At 46.2% G+C, this 18,764-nt stretch overlaps 1 protein-coding gene and 1 non-coding gene across 2 annotated transcripts in view; one reads left to right on the forward strand and one right to left on the reverse strand.

Annotated features, from left to right (window-relative positions):
• EXOC4 (exocyst complex component 4) overlaps window positions 1–18,764 on the reverse strand; it is a 674,858-nt gene that overhangs the window by 287,294 nt on the left and 368,800 nt on the right. The window lies entirely within an intron of this gene.
• LOC123829854 lies at window positions 10,452–10,558 on the forward strand. Its single transcript, XR_006787661.1, has one exon. It is a non-coding gene; the product is annotated as a U6 spliceosomal RNA (small nuclear RNA).

Genomic DNA, 18,764 nt, shown 5'->3' on the forward strand with positions numbered 1-18,764 from the left:
TTGGCCTCACCTCCTTCCACGTCTCACTCGCCGTGTTCTGATCACAGGGTCTTCTCACAGTGCCCTGGGCTCATGCAGGCACTCTGTACTTGCTGCTCCTCTTCCTCAACGCCTGTCTGCAAACACCTGCACGGATCACTCCCTCATGTGCCCCGGCCTCTGCTCAGGTATCTCTGCCACAGGGTCCCCTTCCCAAGCAGCTTGCTGGTCCACTTACCTGTCTTCCGGGCACTTGTTGTCAGCTGACCTGTTACATCTGTATTTTACGATTCACTACTCAAGAAATAGCTATGACACTATTAACATCTGCAACTTTGGCTGTTTTGTTCTCTGATGTAGCCGCAGGGCCCAGAACAATGTCAGCTATACAACAGGTGCTCAGCAGGTATTTGCTGAATGAGTGAATGGGCAAGTGAATGAAGGAAGGAAGGAAGGAAGGAAGGAAGGGAAACACCCCACAGAAGAGCCCAAAACAAAGTAAGAGTAAGACTTTGCTTCTAAATCTGCCTCACTGACCTAGGTCCACACGTGGGTTTTCAATTTTGTCTTCCACTTCCACCAAAGCTTAGTTGTTTTTTCCTTTCAGGTGGCTTTAAAGAAACTGATCAAGTACCATATTTTCCAGGCCATAAGACACGCGTAGGTTTTAGAGGAGGAAAATAGGAAAAAAGTTTTTGAAGCAAAAAATGTGGTACAATATTCAATAACACAAATAACGTAATATTTCACCAATGTAAATGTACACAGAACCACACAGCAGCATTAACAATCATTATTCCTCCCAAATTTGGTAGGGGGCGCAGTGGGGGGAGAAAAGTGGGTCTTATAGTCTGAAAAATACGGTAAGTAAAAGCTTCTCAACAGCTCCAGTTCAGTCCTCTCTGCCCAGTACGTTGGTGAGAGAGGCTGGGCAAGGTCAGGGACGCCAGCTGGGGGAGACCAGGCCTGACCTGGCAGCGCGAGGCCGCGGATGGAGGTCACCGGGCCGGCAGCGGCACTCGGCCCCGCCAGGTGTGGCCAGCCTGGGGTTCCTCGCTAATCTTGATGGACTCTTCCAGAATTTAAATTGGCATGACTAGCAATGACATGTAGGAATTTTTTTTTATATAATTTATATGACTCAGGGCTTCATTTTTAATTTTGAGTAAGTCACGACGGAAATAAATTAAACGTCTCTCGTTGCTCAGGATACTATTCCTCATCGAGTCAAGAGGGGTTGCCACAGCTCTGCCTGGGGAGACCCTGTTCCCCCTGTTTTATCCAGTGTTCCGTCTTCCCACCCAAGCCCGCTCCGTTCTGGCTCTAATGAAGGGGGCACACCGGAGGTGGAAAGGCGAAGACGAAGGTTTAGTGGGAACTGCCGCAGGCCAGTCGGTGCCAGCTGCGGCCCGGCTGGCTGTGATATGGACCGCCTAACCTCCTCTGCCCTCTCTTCTGCCCTGTAAGGTGCTTAATTTTTGTCAAGAACCCCCAAAGCAGCTACTTTAATGAGCAACAGGGAAATAGCACGAATACATTCACGCATCTATCTGACAGCTTTCATCTGGCAAATTTAACGTATGAATTCCAAAGCAGGTAAATAATTTAAGACTATTAATGTAAATGGAGGAGTAACATTTCACTTACACATAATGCCTGCAAAGAAAGGAATTTTCGTCCTCTGAGGCATATGAATAAAAGTGAATCAATGAGATGATCAGTGACCTAGGAAGAGGTTAAGAGCAGCTTAAATAATAAAGGTAGAAGTAGAATTCAGGCTGACATAAGTTTATTTTTTCCTGATTATGCATCCATATGGAAATAATCCTATCTGAGAAGCTGAATTTATGCGGTAAGGACACAACTTGAAGCCTGCTTGTTTAAAAAAAATGCAACAATTTGGGGCACTTTGGAGTAGTGATATTACACGCCACTTTGCATTCTGAGTGGCAGGGAAATTTTACATTGATTTTCACAGAAGACACTTAAATGAACACTCTAGTAAAAAATCAATGGATTATTTTCCCTTTCTCGGTGACCTTGAAAATGCCCAGAATTCAAGCTGATATACCTAACAGTTATCATCACTTCTGCTTATACTGCACCAAAGACCAAAGACATAAAGTTTCAATAATGTTTCCAAATTGGCTACTCATAGCCACATGTAATTGCCCAAAGCAGATTTAAAAACAGCCAGCTTCCCTTGCCTTGTGAAAAGGAAACATTTCCTCTTCAACATTCTTGGCTGCAGAAACTTAATTTTTTTTTCTAAAGGAGAAAGAATAACTATTTTTCTCCATTTAAGGAGCCTCTAAATTTCCCACTGAACCCTCGCCTGGGTAAATGCAAAAGGAACAAGAATTTAATGAATGCAGGTACAGTAGCTGATTATGTGTAGCCAGAGAAACTATTTTCTTCTAGTTTTACATCTTAAACTCTCAAAATCAAAGTGCATTATCAATAATTTCCAACATGTCATTGCAATGAAAAGAATGGTTTTAAGGCTTCCAAGTCCCAAATGGGGTAAGAGGTAAGGGTTAGCAAGAAATCTTAGTGTTACATTTTATGTCTTGTTCTACATTTTATGTCCTTTTCTATCTTTGTGGGCCAGGAGTTACAGGCAGCTGCCAAAGGCGGCAAATGCATAACTGCATCTCTGCGCCTTACTTCAAAATCAGCACATTCAAATTCGACCTTGTCAGGTGCTGTGAAGGGTCTGGGTTTTTACCCTGTTTGGAAGCTCACAGGTCAGCCAACCACAATTTCATGGACACTGGCAGAAGATCCCCCGCTCCCTCACTAACTGCCCCCCCTTCAGAGACCAAGGATATTCAATGACTTTCAGCAATAACTTTGGCCAGAGTGCCCTCAAGTCCGTGAGGCCCCACACCCCTGAGCCACGTGATGAGGGCCAGGGGGTGCATGGCACTCAGTACAGGAGGAGAACCTGCCCGACCTTTGCCCTGGAAGGAGACATTTTTTGTGTGACATCAGGCAGTAAATAAGCCTGCCCTTCACTCCAGAGGGAGCCACCATCTCTCCTTTCAAGGCTGTTCAGTCTTCAGCCACTTGAGAAGGTGGTCCACCAAAAAGGGCGCTGAGCTTCTGTTCACACGCTGTGAAGAACACACAAGACACCCCTGGAAAACTGTCTCCCGGTACGCACTCTCCTGCCCTGCGCACCCGCCCAGGGGCCGTGTGAACAGAGACACAGCCGACACGTAAGAAGGCCGGGGAAAAGACGAAGGCCCGGTGCTGGTGGCTGCCTGTAAGGGTTTGAACGCTTACTTCATCGTACAACAAACATCCTAGGACTCCTGCATTTTTCTTCCTCTAAATCTCACCACGGCCTATGCGTGACGTGGTGCAGTCTGGCCACGAGCACACTAACAATGCTACAAAAGCAGTGACCCCTCTTGATTTCCAGACATACCTCTTTCTGCCACACCACACTGCTTCCGCATTAAAACAGATTCTCTACCTTATTAATGGTTCCAATGATCAGTTTTGATTCCTGCTTCCTTCCCTAAAGATACTGTATGAATCCCAAATAGGTAACATTCAGAAAGTATGCTTGATGGTATTTCAAAGTATTTTTCTTTATAATAAGCTCCTAAGAGTATAGAAAAGAGTAAACTGCAAAGTGATACCATCGCTGATAAATGTGCACGATACGGGTGCTTTTCTCAATCTTAATGGAAAAAAATGGAAATTAAGCTCTACAGTTTCCCTTCTTCACCCAAAACCTAGACCAGCCCATTAGTTTAGGGAAAAAATAATGAGTTATCTGAATTTCAAGTTCTCCATTTTCCCTTAATTGGATATATAGACAGTAAATGCAAAACGGAAAAAAAAGCAAGTGCACCAGAAGCTAAAGGAATAGAACAAGATGACAATCCAAATACCAAACACCACTTATCTTTACTTTAGGGAAACTGAAGGGTCCTATTTCATGCTAAGAAGTTCTAGCCCAAAATAACTTCTTAAAACTGTGAGACGAATGTATGCCCTGAACAGCTCTGCGGGGCGTGGTGGCGGCCTGTTTGGAATGGCAGTCGGGTCGGTTTCCAGGGATCTGTCTCCTTGCTGGGGCGTCCCCTGTCTACACCTCCACGTGGCCTGTGTTCTGTCTGTGGGTACACATTTGACAGCCCCACACAGTCCATCACAAGCCTGTGGGGTGAGAGCTGTAATTCTTAACTCCTCTGCAATACATCTGTCTGTCCATCCGTCCATCCAGGCTTCCATCCATGCATCCATCCATCCATCATTTCCCGGTCAGTTTCTATCAAGCACCATGCAAGGCAGGGTTAAAAAAAAATAGAATGCTAAAAGAGACATGGCAAACCTGTGTAAAATTCTGGTCTTGCTATATTTAAAATAATTATTTCTTGAAAAGGAAGAGCATTATTTCTAAGTTTCTGTCACTTCAATTTAATGAGAAACCACAAAATCCACTTCAGAGAAATGCCTTTTGTACAGATTATTTCACAGTATTTTTGTTTGTTACCGTGCGTTATTAAAATAATTCCCATGACCTCTCCCACTCTGTTTTCCCAACGCTCGGCCTCATGCTGTGCGCTGTGGGCACGGGACGGGCTGCAGCAGACGGAGGCGGCGCTGCAGAGGTGCCCACCCACCCACAGCCCATGCAGCCTGGACAGGAGTCAAAGTTCAAACACCTCGACTGCCCCGCTTCCCAGAACACAAACTGCTGCTAGCCTGAAAGGTCTCCTTGCTTTCAGTTTTTTTTACCTTTTTTATATCCCTGGAATGCCTATCACCATGCTACTTTTCTGAAAAATCCTTCCACACGTCGTGGTTTGACGAGAAAATCTCCAACGGCTCCAAACAGACTGGAGGCCTCTGCAGTCCTGCAGGGAGAGCCCGCCGAAAACCCACTCCTTGGTCCTCAAAACGAGCCCTTTCCCCAAAAAGACTGGCCCACCGGCCATCCCCAGAACACGCTGCTCCCATGCAAGTGCTCTCGCTGTGCCTTCTTGACGCTAATGGGATTTGGGGAAATTTGTTGCAGCTGCTGTTTTAATACACACAAAATTGAATGTGACCATCATATACTTCTCTTATGAACAAAACCTTGCTTCATATCATGTAACCACAAATACAAAAGGGAAGTGTTTATCGAACTGTGCTACATGGAATACTATTTTTAGGAGATGTTAATTGTCTTTCCACCACAGAATGTAAGGGGAGATCCCAAGGTCAAATAATTTGGGAAAGTATTGCAAACTCCCTGCCTTCTTTTGAAGTTTCTGAGTTTACATTAGCATATAGAGTTTCTGAAACCTCTTACTGGAGAAAAGTTCAATATTGCTTGATCCACTCATGTTCCACACTTTGTTTTCTCCATCGAGGTGAGTTTTGAGCATAACGTCACGTCTAGTTCAGGTGAGCCACGCTGCACCCCGACAGCTGCACGGACCGCCTCACAGCTCACCACCCCAAGTCTGCTTCCCAGCGTCGCCCGGCAACGGGCCCTTGCCCGCTGCACCCCCTCGCTGCCTCCCCTCTGGCAACGGCCAGTCTGCTGTCCGCCTCTGGGTGTTTTGTTTATTTTTTTGGAGTTGTTTGTTTGTTGTTTTTAGGTTTTAGTATTCCACATGAGTGAAAGGTATTTGACTTTTACTGTCTAACTTACTTCCGTTAGCATGATGCCCTAAAGGTCTGTGCATGTGGTTGAAAATCATGAGACTTCACCACTTTTTTAAATCAATGACTAGCATTCCATTGTGTGACATACAGGACCTTCCTTCTCCTTTCATCCGCTGACGGGCATTTGATTGTTTCCATACCCTGGCTCTCGCGAACAATGAACACAGGGGTGCATATATCTGTCCAAATTTCCCTCTTCCCTTTCTTGGAGGATCATTATCCTGCCTTTTCAGTCAACGTTCACTGAACACTTACGTACTAAATGTCCACTCTACTTAATCCTCACTACATTCCCATGAAGAATAAATCAGTATTGTCCACAGTTCTCATTTCAGAATATTGAGGCTTACAGGGTAAGGCCCTCCCGGTCACACAGCCAAGAAGCGGGCAAGCTGGGACTTGAACTGAGCTCTCTACTTCCAGGGCCCAAACCCTCAGCCACTGCACTGCAATAAGCGGGATTAGCTGGTGATGCACCCACAGCTCACTCAGGGTTGTCTGGAAATCTAACTCTTTGGGGCAGGGCGATACCTTTCTCCCAGCTGAAGGGGCTGTGTCCTACCTAGATCAGTTATCCACGGCGCTGGTCACTTCCTTCCTCAGAAGAGGACACGGGAACTTCCCATGGGGGGCTGCTTCCTCAGCCTTGCCCCCCGGGGCCGGCAGAACAACCAGGGAGCTGAAACGCACCCTGCAGCCTCAGCAGAGCCCAGTCCCCGTATGCCTCTCTACGGGATGGTGGCAGGACTGGGGACAGTGCAGCTCCTCTTCTCTTGCTGACTTTTCCTTTCTCTTAGTAACACCTATCTCCTAGCCCGTGCTGGCGGAAGCTGTTCAGTCGGTCTGGTGCGCGATGAATGGAGGCTGAGAGGGAGTCTGCCGAGCAGAGCACAGCCACAGCACATTCAGGATGAACCTTACCCCCTCCTCGGAGGCTGGGCTGCAGTTCCCTTTCTTCAGCGAGTAAGCCCCTGGTTCTCCTTAGGGAAGGGGGGTCCTGGGGCCTCTGAACTGTAGTGGACGTTATCTTTTGGCCCATGAACAATGCACGTCTTTGATACACACCATCAATAGTTAAGACATTCTTTTCACAAATACGCATTTTGATTCTAACGAACACTGTAGGCTTCTCACAGCTAGGGCTGAGGCCCCATACATTTAGCGCCTGTAACAGGCCCACAGGCAACCCTGTGCACGACAGGCATGTGATGCACATTTTCTGGGTGCATGCATGTATACGGGTAAGTATATTTTGTTCTTCGGAAGGCCGCACTTCGTCCCCTCATTAGATATGGTGAGCACCTACTATATGCCAAGCACTGTGTTGGGTGGGCGCCGGGCTGCCAAAGACACCACGCTGGCACAAGGAGCTCATAACGCAGCAGCAGGATGAAGATACGAAGACGTGTTATAACAAAATTAAAGAGTGAGGTGGGGGTGGATCGTGGGGGCTTCATGGGCAGGGGAGGGGAAAGCGGGAAGAAGGAGGAAGGAAGGCACCTCCCCCCCCCGGCCCCCCCCCCCCCGCACCCCGTGGAGCAGCCACAGCCCCGTAGGGCCTCGATGAACGAACCAGGCTACAAAGGGGCAGATGCCTAGAGCGGAATGAGATAAACGCACCGACTCTTTAGTTACTAAGTGAATCCTAATTTAAAAGGAGATGATTCCTATCATTTTTAAAATTACAAAGCTCGCTTAATGACCAAAAGTTCTTTCACCAGTTATTAACCTTGAATTACACACAAAAGGGCAATTTCACTGATTTCATCCTTTGGCAGCAGCCACCTGAGCGGAGAGGAAAGAGCAGCGAAGCCTGCAGACGCCAACAGTTCCTCCTGTCTGATCTTCCTCACCACCCCGCCCCCGCCCTTTTCTCCCTTAAGAGCTAACGCTGAACCTCTGGGAAATATCAGATGGACGCACTTGCTAATGAGGCTTTTTAAACATAACAGTGAACAAAAAAAATTCTTGTTTCTTTGTTTATATGTTAAGTCTAAGGAATGCAGTGCTGGTGTGAATTATCACCAATTGCAGAAATATACTTTTAAAGATTTTCTAAAACTAACATGAAACAAATAAGCTCTTTAATGACAAAAATACTCAAGAAGAAAGCTCCAATTCTGACGGCATTTTCATTTTCATACTTCGTGACGGGAGACCAGATCTGTATTAAGTCATTTTGAGTCTTCAAGTCTAACGGGCAAGGCCAGGCGTGGACACTGCTCACTGAGACTGCGAACAGGGAGAATTTCTCTCACTGTCCTTCTGATGCAGAGCTCTCCCCAATACTCTGGAATTTTCTAAACCCGTATTTCCAAGCAGGTTGTGTTCACACAGGAGTCTCCTGTATGCACAGGTATTTCAGCTCTGTAACAAGCCCTCCCAATTTCTTGGGTTTTTTTTTGGGGGGGGTTGGGGGTTGTGGTTTTTTTTTTTGCCAGGCTGGAAGCCCCGTGTCAACTTTTCCAGGGTATCGTGTCCCCCGTACTTCATGGTGCTCTGCATATAGTAAACATTCAACAAACACCTGCTGAGTGAATCGCTACATGAGTGGAATGCCTCTAGGAAAAAAATTTACCAGGTCTCACGCTAGAACAAATGCATCTAGAAGAAATGCACACTAGAACAAAAGGCAATACGGTAAGATGCAGTCTTTGAGAACTTGCCTGTAATATGTTTAAGAAGGAAAAAAATCTTTATTGGGACATGCTATGCTTTCTACATATCTCAAGGCAGAGCTAATTGCTTTAACGATTCTGCATTATCTATAAATGGTTCTTGCCATTTGAACAGGAATAATATGGCTATTTGACAGTGACTTTCCTACGAAGAAATGTGCTTTCTAGAGCAAGAGTTACCATGAGGAGTTAACTGTCTAGGTTCAGGTGTCTGTATTAAAAATACCCCGTCCTCCCCAAGTGAACTAATTAAAGGCACCGACACCCTAGTACCCTCCACTCTTCTCCCTTCCTTCCTCCCTCTCCCTCTCCCTCTCTCTCTCTCTCTCTCTCTCTCTGAACACCCCTTACAGTACAAAAGAGAAGATGAACAACAATGTCTGGTGAAACACACAACATGCAGATGAGGCAGAAAGGAGCGTCTTTGAATTCGTCACAGTTCATCAGGACAGGAAGGCCCTAAGATGCAGCTTAGGAATGAAGGGAAAATACCAAAGAAGAGCAGGGAGAAGGCCAACACTTTTTAAAGCCCCTGTAGTCACTCAAAATATAGGACCCTTTATGTTTAAAACTCTCAAGTACTGTAACTTTCAACTTATAATTTTTAACCTGGCATCTCTCCTGTTTGTTGAATTCCCAATAGTACCTCCACTCACACCCGCCCGCCCCCAGCCGCTGAGTCATTAGGAAACATTAAAGATTTGAATGGCTACCTCAGGAACAGCAGGGAAAGGGGAGCGAGCAGATCCATGCGTGCCGTCTGCCATTGCCACCGGGGAGTGCTCAGTGGTGGCCACCAGCAATGAGAGGAGGATGAGAACCTGAAGGCGCAAGATGACTGGGCTGGGTGTTCCGAGGCCTAGAACGCTCAGTATAGAGTCACCGCCAGCCGCTGTTCTCTGCCTTCTCGTGTCCCTCTGTTTATACAACCTGGCAAGGAACTGCTGTTCTTTTGTGGTGATTTTGAGCAAAAAGGAAGGTAAGGAAGACACAAATGGAGAAGATCATGAATGGAATCCGCAAATTTATACAAGAAATTTCGGAGACCAGCAGATACAGCCTACCCTGTTATGCCAAAGAGAAAACAAGGCCCAGGGATGGGATGTCTTTGTCAAGACCCTGGAGTGACAGAGCAGAGGCCGAAGTCCACAGTAAACTGCTCCTTTGTAGTCCAGTGTAATCTCTACTACGTTATGATAGTGACTATGACGCAAATGGGAAAAATAAATTCCTAATAGTTAAGTTCCGAAAACGAGGACTTGAACCTGGCTGGGCCTCACTCAGGTCACTGCACCACTAGAAGCCTTGGTTTCCACTCTCAGAAAATGGGGACGGCGCTTGCTGGTTTATAGAGTTATTTTCCAAACACATGTGAACATATAATACAGACTGTCGCATACGAACATCCAAGGCGATGCACCGTCCCTTGGTGTGCCTTCCGCAGCAAGGGAGCACAGCAGTAAGAGGGTCTGTCTTCTCACTTAGCGAGGAGCCGCAGGGCGGGGAGGGCCCCGGGAGCGTACAGCCCCGGCTCCTGCGGCTGCCGCCTGCGGCTCTCTGAGCTCTTCACTCCTCCAGAGCTATTTTATCCTCACGTTATCTTCTCTTAAAATGGCAGAAGAGAGAAAAGCTCTCCTATCTGTGGAATAAAAATCTCTCCGTTCGGTCTGATTAGTCCGGAAAATAATTCAGACTTCTTCTTCTTCACCGGCTGAGCTTCCCTAAGAGCAGCTCAACAAGCACAGGTTAAAAGTGCCCGAGCGCCAGTGCAGTGGCACTAACTGTAGGCGAGTGCACCCCAGGCTGGGAGTGTCTGAGTTCCTCAACACGTATGAAGTCTTATGAGTATCTAGCTGGGTCTATTTTCCATATAAAATATCCATGAATTGCTTAATACCGCGAGACACTCAAAAGTGATTGTGTGTATCTTATCAGTGGGTTTCAGAGTGTGCATCCTTCTACAGAAATCCATGAAACTCTTTACTTCGAGTTTCACTAAATCCATTTCTCTCCTATTTCAGTCTGAGCATTGCAGTCTGGCTCCACAGGTAGCAAATTGAAATCCGTTTTGTGGCCCAGCGCAGACAGATTGAAAAGAATACAACACTAAGAAAGAAGCAAGTGCGCTTGCTTTGACGGCACGTGTACTAAAACTGGAACGACAGAGAGGTTGAGCATGGCCCCTATGCAAGCAGGACATGCAAATCTGGGAAATGTTTGAAAGAAAGAAAGAGAAAGAACAGAGAGAGAAAATGTCATACAGTAAAGCTCTCACCAACAGCAGTAATGATATAGTGAATGACTGAGCGTTTCTTGAACTTCCACCACTGTGAAAGTAACCTATCATTTTCCTGGTTGTGCGCTGAAATGCCTCAATCACAGATGGAACGAGCCAGTAAAAAAATGACACATTTTATTTTTTCCTGCTGTTGTTCTGCGGGAACAGGCTGGAATACTGTAACCCACACCCTTGGAACTCCTGTGTCTCCATAGTATAATTAATTCCTCTCACTCCTCTGTTCATTTTGTAAAACGTCTGATACCCTAGTGGTGATGATGTTTCCTTTTCTTTCCTATGCTTTGGTTGTTCAAACTAAGTCCAGCGTAGTTTGATTTTAAGTTTCGCATGATGTGGCCGCCTGATTTAGGGTTACATATGAGATAGAAAGACAGGAACAACGCGGTCACCGTGTCAGGGGACAACGAGGGCGGCGGCAGTCGGCAGTGGCCGCCCGGCAACACGCTTCTCTGCCCCGACTGCATACTGCAGAGAGCCGCAGTCACAGGGCAGGCCTCGCGTGGTGGCACTGCGCACCTGCAACCGCCAACCTATGTCCTGGCCAGTTTCCACATCCAAGTCACCTGACCTCTGGGCGCGATCCCCACGCTCATGAGCCAAGGCAGCGGCACCGACTCGGGGCTGCCGGCAAGAGGGAAAGCAAACACGGGGAGGCACCTGGAGGATCGGGTGCAGAGGAGAGGAGCGTATCTCTAGGCCTGCCGCAACCCGTGCTGTGAGCCCCAGCATTACCTCTGCTGTTTCTGCTGCGTCCCGCACCTGGTGCTACAGACCGGATGCTGTGTCCCCCAAATTCCTCTGTGGAAATCCTGACAACCCCCAAAGGGATGGTATGAGGGCATGGGGACTAGAGGAGGTAACTAGGTCACAAAGGTAGAGCCCTCTGAGTGGGATTAGTGCCCTTCAAAGACGAGCCACAAAAAGAGACGTTCTCTGTCTTGGCCACGTGAAGATATAGCAAGAAGCTGGTCGCCTGCAAATCACTGGGCACCAATCTGCTGGCACCTGGACTTGGACTTCCAGCCTCCAGACCATGAGGAATAGATTTCTGTTGTTGAAGCTGCCCAGTCTGTGGCATTTTTGTTACAGCAGGCTTAGCGGGCTAGGATTCCAAATGTCTTGTCCCAAATGCCTGATTACTTACCACACGCAATGTTTTATTAAATTCACAAGATTTTTTATGGCTGATACCAATTTGTTAACGTTTCTAGGCAAAGTACTAAGAATCTAAAAGTAAAGGCTCTGCCCATCGGCCACGTGAGGCTGAGAGGATGACGATGACCAAAGCAAGCACAACACCGTCATCTGTCGGCAACGTCAGTGATAACCACATCCACAGTCGTAACGGTAGCACTGCCTCTGACGCACGCAGCACTGACCACGGGCCAGGGCTCGTCTAAGTGCTTCACTCACAAGAGTCCTATCGAGTGGGTTCGACTGCTACCCCAGCGTCCAGACAAGGAAACTGAGACATGAGAGGCTAAGTCATCGGTCCCCGGTTTCATAGCCGGGAAGGGATCCGCAGCCAGGCGACCGGGCCACAGAGCCTCCGGTTCTTCACCACTACACTAAACTCCCTCACCTCCCTAGGAAGGAAACAGAAAACAAATTAACTGACAATTCCATCATAGGAAGTCTTAACAACAAGGCGAAACTCATGCAGGCAGTGAATAATCTCCCAGCTGCGAGTGTGACGCCTGGACAAAGACATACTAAATAGGATTTCGCCCTCTTCTGCGGGGTCCAAGGTAATCAAACTGTAAACTGACGGGAAACAAGGAGTCTATGCAACTCGGCAGGTGACGACTCTCACCTGCGAGGGCAGAGCGGGTGACAGGCCGCCGCCGCTGATCGGTTTGCAGAATGGTTCCCCCCGTAGGGATCCTTGACGTGTGCAGTGGACTCGCCTCCTTTTTATCTTCTTTATTCCTCTTGATGTCATCTCCCGAATTCTCTTCCTTCACAAAACACATAGAGTTCTACAGCACCCCCGCCAACGCCAACCCTGGCAGACACCGCCTGGGCGCACCTGGCTGTCCTTTGCTGTTACACAGACTGCACTGCTGAAGAGGCGGCCGCTGACCAGAACCTCCATTCTGAAGGGGCCCCGTTAAGAACCTTCCTGTTGTTACTGAGGGGAAGCAGTCGCTTGTGCTTCCAGACCAGGCTCAGGCTAAACGTATCAGACGTAACTTCTTGTGAAGATGCAACCAGGCCTAACACTACAACAAGACGGCCCTGACAAGGAGCCACTGGATGACGAGCAAAGGCACAGGTTCCAACACTAGGAAATGCTGATGTCTGATGCAGTTTCTTACTGAGAGTGCGGCCACAGGAGACAGGCCGCAGCGGAGCTGGGGAACGGAGAGGTCAGACAGAACAAGTTTCACCTTTCCTGCCACTTACTAGCTGTGCAATATTGAGCAACTTACTGAGACTCAGTTTCTGCATCTTTAAATTGGAAAATAACGATGATGCCACAGGTTGCCGTGGGACTTCTGAGAGAATATATACAAAGTAGCCAGTGCAGTGCCTACAACAAAACAGAAACTCGGCCCCCCACCAGGATTGAACTTCCACGATGGCAAGGATTCTTGCCCATTTGTTCTCCAGAACTTAGTAAATGCTCAATAAATATTTAATAAATACATGAATAAACATACTGGTTGGCTTTTCCCTTGTAGCAATGCCGATTCAAGTCCATTTCTCTGTCTGAGGGATGCAGAAAGAAGCCCGTTTATGAGGACTGGATAAATGACGGGGTCCTTTCAGTCACCGTGGCCCCCCAGCCAGGCAGAACGCTCGTTCTCGTTCTCTCCCAAACTCAGGATCCAGAGCTCAGGACGAGCTTGAGATGATAGATGCCTCAAACTCCTCATTCATTTTCGTTTACTAAGTCACTTATGAAGAATCCCCTTTTCCTGTATTGACCACACATTCTACATTTTTGCTTTCTTCTAATAGTTCTCCTAATAAATCAGGAGACTCAGTGGCACTCTACTACGACTAATGGGTCTCCAGTCAGAAGTAGGATTTGTCTTGGCTGATCGCTGTTTGGCCCTGCCCCCCAAACTTCTGAGTCTGAGGGCTTTCATTAGGTCTCTCTGGAAGATTTAAAAAAAAAAAAAAAGCACTTTATAAATAACCTAAACTATAAAGCACCATATAAATTTCAGGGATTATTTTTATCATTCCATTATCGAAGTAATCACTCACTGTCACTTAAGATAACCAGAATTTCAAAATTTCTGGCCCTCATATTTGTCAGGAACAAAAAAGATAGCAAGTATTTTTTTTTCATAAATAATCATTTGGGCGTTGAGAAAAAACTAGGTGCATTTCTGTCAATTTACTTTAAAAAATGGAAGCTGTTAATTGAATTAATCAGTATTTAATTGCCAACTTTATTTTTCTTTGTTTCACCTTAACAATGGCTTTTCTTGTCACTGGTATAAGTTGAATGATAAGATTTTACCAGTGAAAGCTTCAATGCAAATCCTTAAAAGCACCTGGCAATTACTTTTGTGAAAAATGAGAGGCTTCCATTTTATACGGGTTAAAAAAAATAAGGAGGAAAAGGGCACTGCATGTGTACACATAATAAGAACTTGGGTTTACCAAAACGAGATAGTCACAGCTCACGGCATGAAAGCAGTCCCCCCCTGTTACGGATTGAACTCGGGGGGTGTGTGTGTGTGTGTGTGTGTGTGTGTGTGTGTGTGTGTGTCCCTGCACCACCCCCACCCCCATGCCCTTCTAACATTCATAGGTTGAAGCCCTTCATTTTCAATGTGATGGGATTTGGATATGGGGCCTTTCCTGGGTAATTAGGTTGACTGAGGTCTGGAGGTGAAGACGCCCGTGATGGCATTAGTGCCCTTGTCAGGGAAAGAGGCATCCAAGTCTCCTCTCTTCAGCATGTGAGGACAAGAAGGCGGCCCTCTGCGAGTGGGAGCTCACCAGAACTCCACCATGCTGGCTGACACCTGATCCTGGGCGTCCAGTCTCCAGACGGTGAGAAATGAACTTCTGCTGGTGAAGCCACCACGTCTATGGTGCCCTGCTATGGAGGCCAGAGCCGACTCCACACGTCCTTCAAAGTCTGTCTCCACAGTCACTGCAACTGGGCCCGGGAGCCTGCACTCGAAGAAACTTCCCTTTTGCGATCTCTGTTGAGAAGCAAATTACTCCAAGGACTCGGCCCCTCCCCTCAGCTTGGCTCCCAGCCCTCCACACGGGAATGCCAGTGACTGGCTAGGGAAGGCAGGCTGCCCTCCAGTTTGGCGACCCACAACTGGGAGGTGGCTGGCTTCTCCTCTCCGACCTGAGAAGGAATAAGCACGGACTGGCAATTTTTGTAGTCTTCATCCCTACTTTAAATTTAAAAAATGTTGCTACTGTCAGCAAACAAAGAAAAATAACTTAGGCAATTTTGGGGCAGATAGTCTTTGTGCCCACATACGTTTAGCGAGCTGTCTTTTTTCCCGCCTTTTCCTTTTTAGTTTCTGTAGCAAAGAAGTGGTGCTCACTAAAGAGGCTGTGAAATGACCTACGATCCAGTCCCACTTCACCACTCTCGAGATCCCGAGAGCTCACGCCGGGCAGACACACGGGGGACACCCACATCTTGCCCTGCGCCCTCCAATTGCTTTGCTTTCATTTTGGGGGAGGCAGCAAAATCATACTCCAGAAACCAAGTGTGTCTTTGCCAGCAATTTATTTAGCACAGGTTTGCTGTGGGAGTTTTTAACAATTTCGCAAACCAACAGCATACAGGATAATATCTCTTAATAAGCCAAATAAAGAAGTAACATACTCCCCAAAATGACAGATTGAACACACAGTTCTTCTAGGTAAGGGGAGATAAAGGAATAAAGTCCAAATTTAATATGAGATGCACTTTTTTTACAGAAGGAGGCACTCCAAAGAGAGGGACACCCAGCTGATTTCTAGTTACCAGGGCAGAAATGCAAGTCCCCTGTTGGGAAGAGCATGTTGCTAGGGAACCAAGACACTGCTGTTGGCAGCAGGCTGACTTTCATCCTTGGGGCCTTTGTGCTGCTCTTGACCTGGGCCCATTAGACAGTAGCCCAGACCATGGCAGGACCTAACACTCCAATGGTTTTCAGAGAGTTTTTAGGTTAACAAGGAGTCGCTTCTCAGAAACTGAAACTCAAAGAGCCCTCAGCCACTCTCGGCACTTACAGTCTAAGTGTCCTGCTGCACGGTCGCTTCACCTGTTCCAATCCACAGGCCCCCAGGGTGGCCCCTCACTGCGGACGCAGCTGACTTCATAATTAGGGCAAAGCAACTTTTTTCGTCTTTGCCATTAACACGTAGACTGAAACAACTGCACTTAAGTCGTAAACAGGGTGGATGTGAAGTCACACTGAACCTGCAGGCACCACCGGTGCAGGGGCCAGAGCCACATGCAGCTCTCGGCACTCCGAACGTGCCCAGTCCGGACTGCAGGCGTGCTCGGTCAGACACACTGCGTGTGTCAGGTTCAGTGTGACAAGGAGAATGTGAAACATCCCATTAATGATTTTTATATTAATTACAGGTTGAAATGGTATCTTCAGTGTATTGGATGAAATAAAATGTATCATTAAAATGTATTTCTTTAATGTGGCGCATATATTTCTATTGGAAATAAACTGCTTTGGTGGCTCATTATATTTCTTTTGGAAAGTGCTGATCTGTACATTTATTAGCCAATAAAAATCCATGTTTAATGTTGACTTGGGAGTCTGTATAGCTATATACTGGTAAATGTGAATATAAATATAAATCCAAATATATGTGTGTCTCTATCATCTTTGTAGAATGCATTTGTAATTGGCAAACCAAGTTGGTAAATTGCTATAAAGTTGAAGAAAGGTATCATGCTAGAAACTGTTGAGGTGTTTTCACAGTAATTATTATATGCAAGCTAATGGAACTAATAAAATAAAAATGTATGCACGTATTTATTTTTTCACACCCAGAGACCTGCATACATACACACACGGTTCCCTCTTATTATACAATTAAAGGGACATTAACTCCAACTGTTTGTGAGGGAAATCCAGTTACACACTGGCAGGAAGGCCAGGTGAATATTACACTTTTATTTAAAATTGAGTTTGATAATTTCTAAAATGACAAATGCACGGGCACTTCTAACTAAATGCTGTCTCGTGGAAAGTATGAATACACAAATAAAAATCATTCATAACCGACATAGCAGAGCTTAGTGGAAGCAAGCTTTTCCAGAGTGCCTTAAAACAATTTGATTATTAGCTTTTCATCTTGTTTAATCATGTTAATAGTTTCCTTCATTAAAATCTTTAAGGTAATATCATGATTTAACTCAGCTCCAATTTGGATTATCCTGTCACAGATTGTAAATTATGAAATGTTTTAAAGTAGAGTCTATCAATTACGTTACTACAGTTGTGGCGATCTTTCCCACTCTGCCTCCCTGCACCTGGCATCCCAGTTCCCCCCAGCAATCCCGCCTGCCTTACTTTATGTCTGCGGGTCAGGCATTTAACTTCTTTGGCTGCTCTACTTCCTATATCGTTCTTAACATCCCCCTGTATATTCTGCACCTACCAATTATGCTTTTTAATCCCTGCATCTTTCCCCCCATTCTCCCCCCTCCCCCACCCAGCTGATAACCCTCCATGTGATCTCCATACCTATGCTTCTGCTCCTGTTCTGGTTGTTTGCTAGTTTGTTTATTTTTGTTTTGTTTTGTTTTAGACTCAGGTGTTGATTGTTGGGAATTAGTTGCCTTTTTAATGTTCATAATTTTGATCTTCTTTTTCTTAACTAAGTCCCTTTTCATGTAATAATGGCTTGGTGGTGAAGAACTCCTTTAGCTTTACCTTGTCTGGGAATATCTGCCTGTCCATCCTAAATGGCAGCTTTGCTGGATAGGGTAATCTAGGTTGTAGGGCCTTTCTTTTTACTGCTTTGAATACTTCTTGCCAGTCCCTTCTTGCCTGCAAAGTTTCTTTTGAGAAATCATCTGACAGCTTTATGGGTAGTCCTTTGTCTGCTTTTCTCTTGCTGCTTTTAAGATTCTCTCTTTAACTTTTGGCATTTTAATTGTGCTGTGTCTTCGAGTGGGCCTCTTCGGGTCCAACTTGTTTGGAGCTCTCTGGTTCCTGGCTTGTGTGTCTATTTTCTTTGCCAAATTAGGGAAGTTTTACTTCATTATTTTTTCAAATAAGTTCTCAGTTTTTTGCTCTTTCTCTTCTCCTTCTGTCACCCCTGTGATTCGGATGTTTGCACTTTTGGAGATGTCCCAGAATCTTTTTATGCTATCCTCGTTTATTTGAATTCTTGTTTCTTCTTGCTGTTCTGGTTGAATGTTTATTTCTTCCTTATGTTCCAAATCATTGATTTGAATCCTGGCTTCCTTCCCTTCACTGCGGGTTCCCTGTAGGTTTTTCTTTATTTCACTTAGAGTAACCTTTATTTCTTCCTTTATGTTGTTGCAGTAGAGTTTTTTGAGCACACTGATTACCAGTGTTCTGAACTCTGCCTCTGATAGGATGGCTATCTTCATTTCATTTAGTTCTTTTCCTGGGGGTTTGTTCTGTTCTTTCGTTTGGGCCAATATTTTTTTGTCTCCTCAATTTGGCAGCCTTCCTGTGTTTGTTTCTGTGTAGTAGGCAGAGCTGCTTTGAGCCCCTATAAAAGGCACCTGCAAATTGTGTGGGGCTGAGCCTCAGGGAGTCCCCAGGGTGGGACAACCTGCTTCACCACTTTGTGGCTCTGTGTCGAGGAGGCCTCAGAGAGGGGACAGTGCCGCTGCCCGGCTTGTGGGGGTTTGCCCGGTACTTGCCCTGTTTCAACTCACCCACTCCCCGTATACAACTGGCTCCCTTCCAGCTTTTGCCCTGGTGTTGAAGTCCAGAGAGGGTGAGTATATATATGTTTTAAGACCATCTGGGCCCTTTAAGCAAAGTTTCTTGAAAATTGGGCAGTTTCTTCCATTCCACCCCCCTACTAGTTTTTACAGCCTGAAGTTATGGGGATTTATTTTGCTTGTGCTGGAACCCTGGGCTGTGGAGTCTAGCCTGGGGCTGGATCGCTCACTCCCATGGTATCTCTACTCATTTTTATCCACCACATGTGAATGT

The sequence above is a fragment of the Phyllostomus hastatus genome, unplaced genomic scaffold, assembly GCF_019186645.2.
Source record: "Phyllostomus hastatus isolate PE091 unplaced genomic scaffold, TTU_PhHast_1.1 phas_scaffold_114, whole genome shotgun sequence".
Classification (NCBI taxonomy): Eukaryota; Metazoa; Chordata; class Mammalia; order Chiroptera; family Phyllostomidae; genus Phyllostomus; species Phyllostomus hastatus.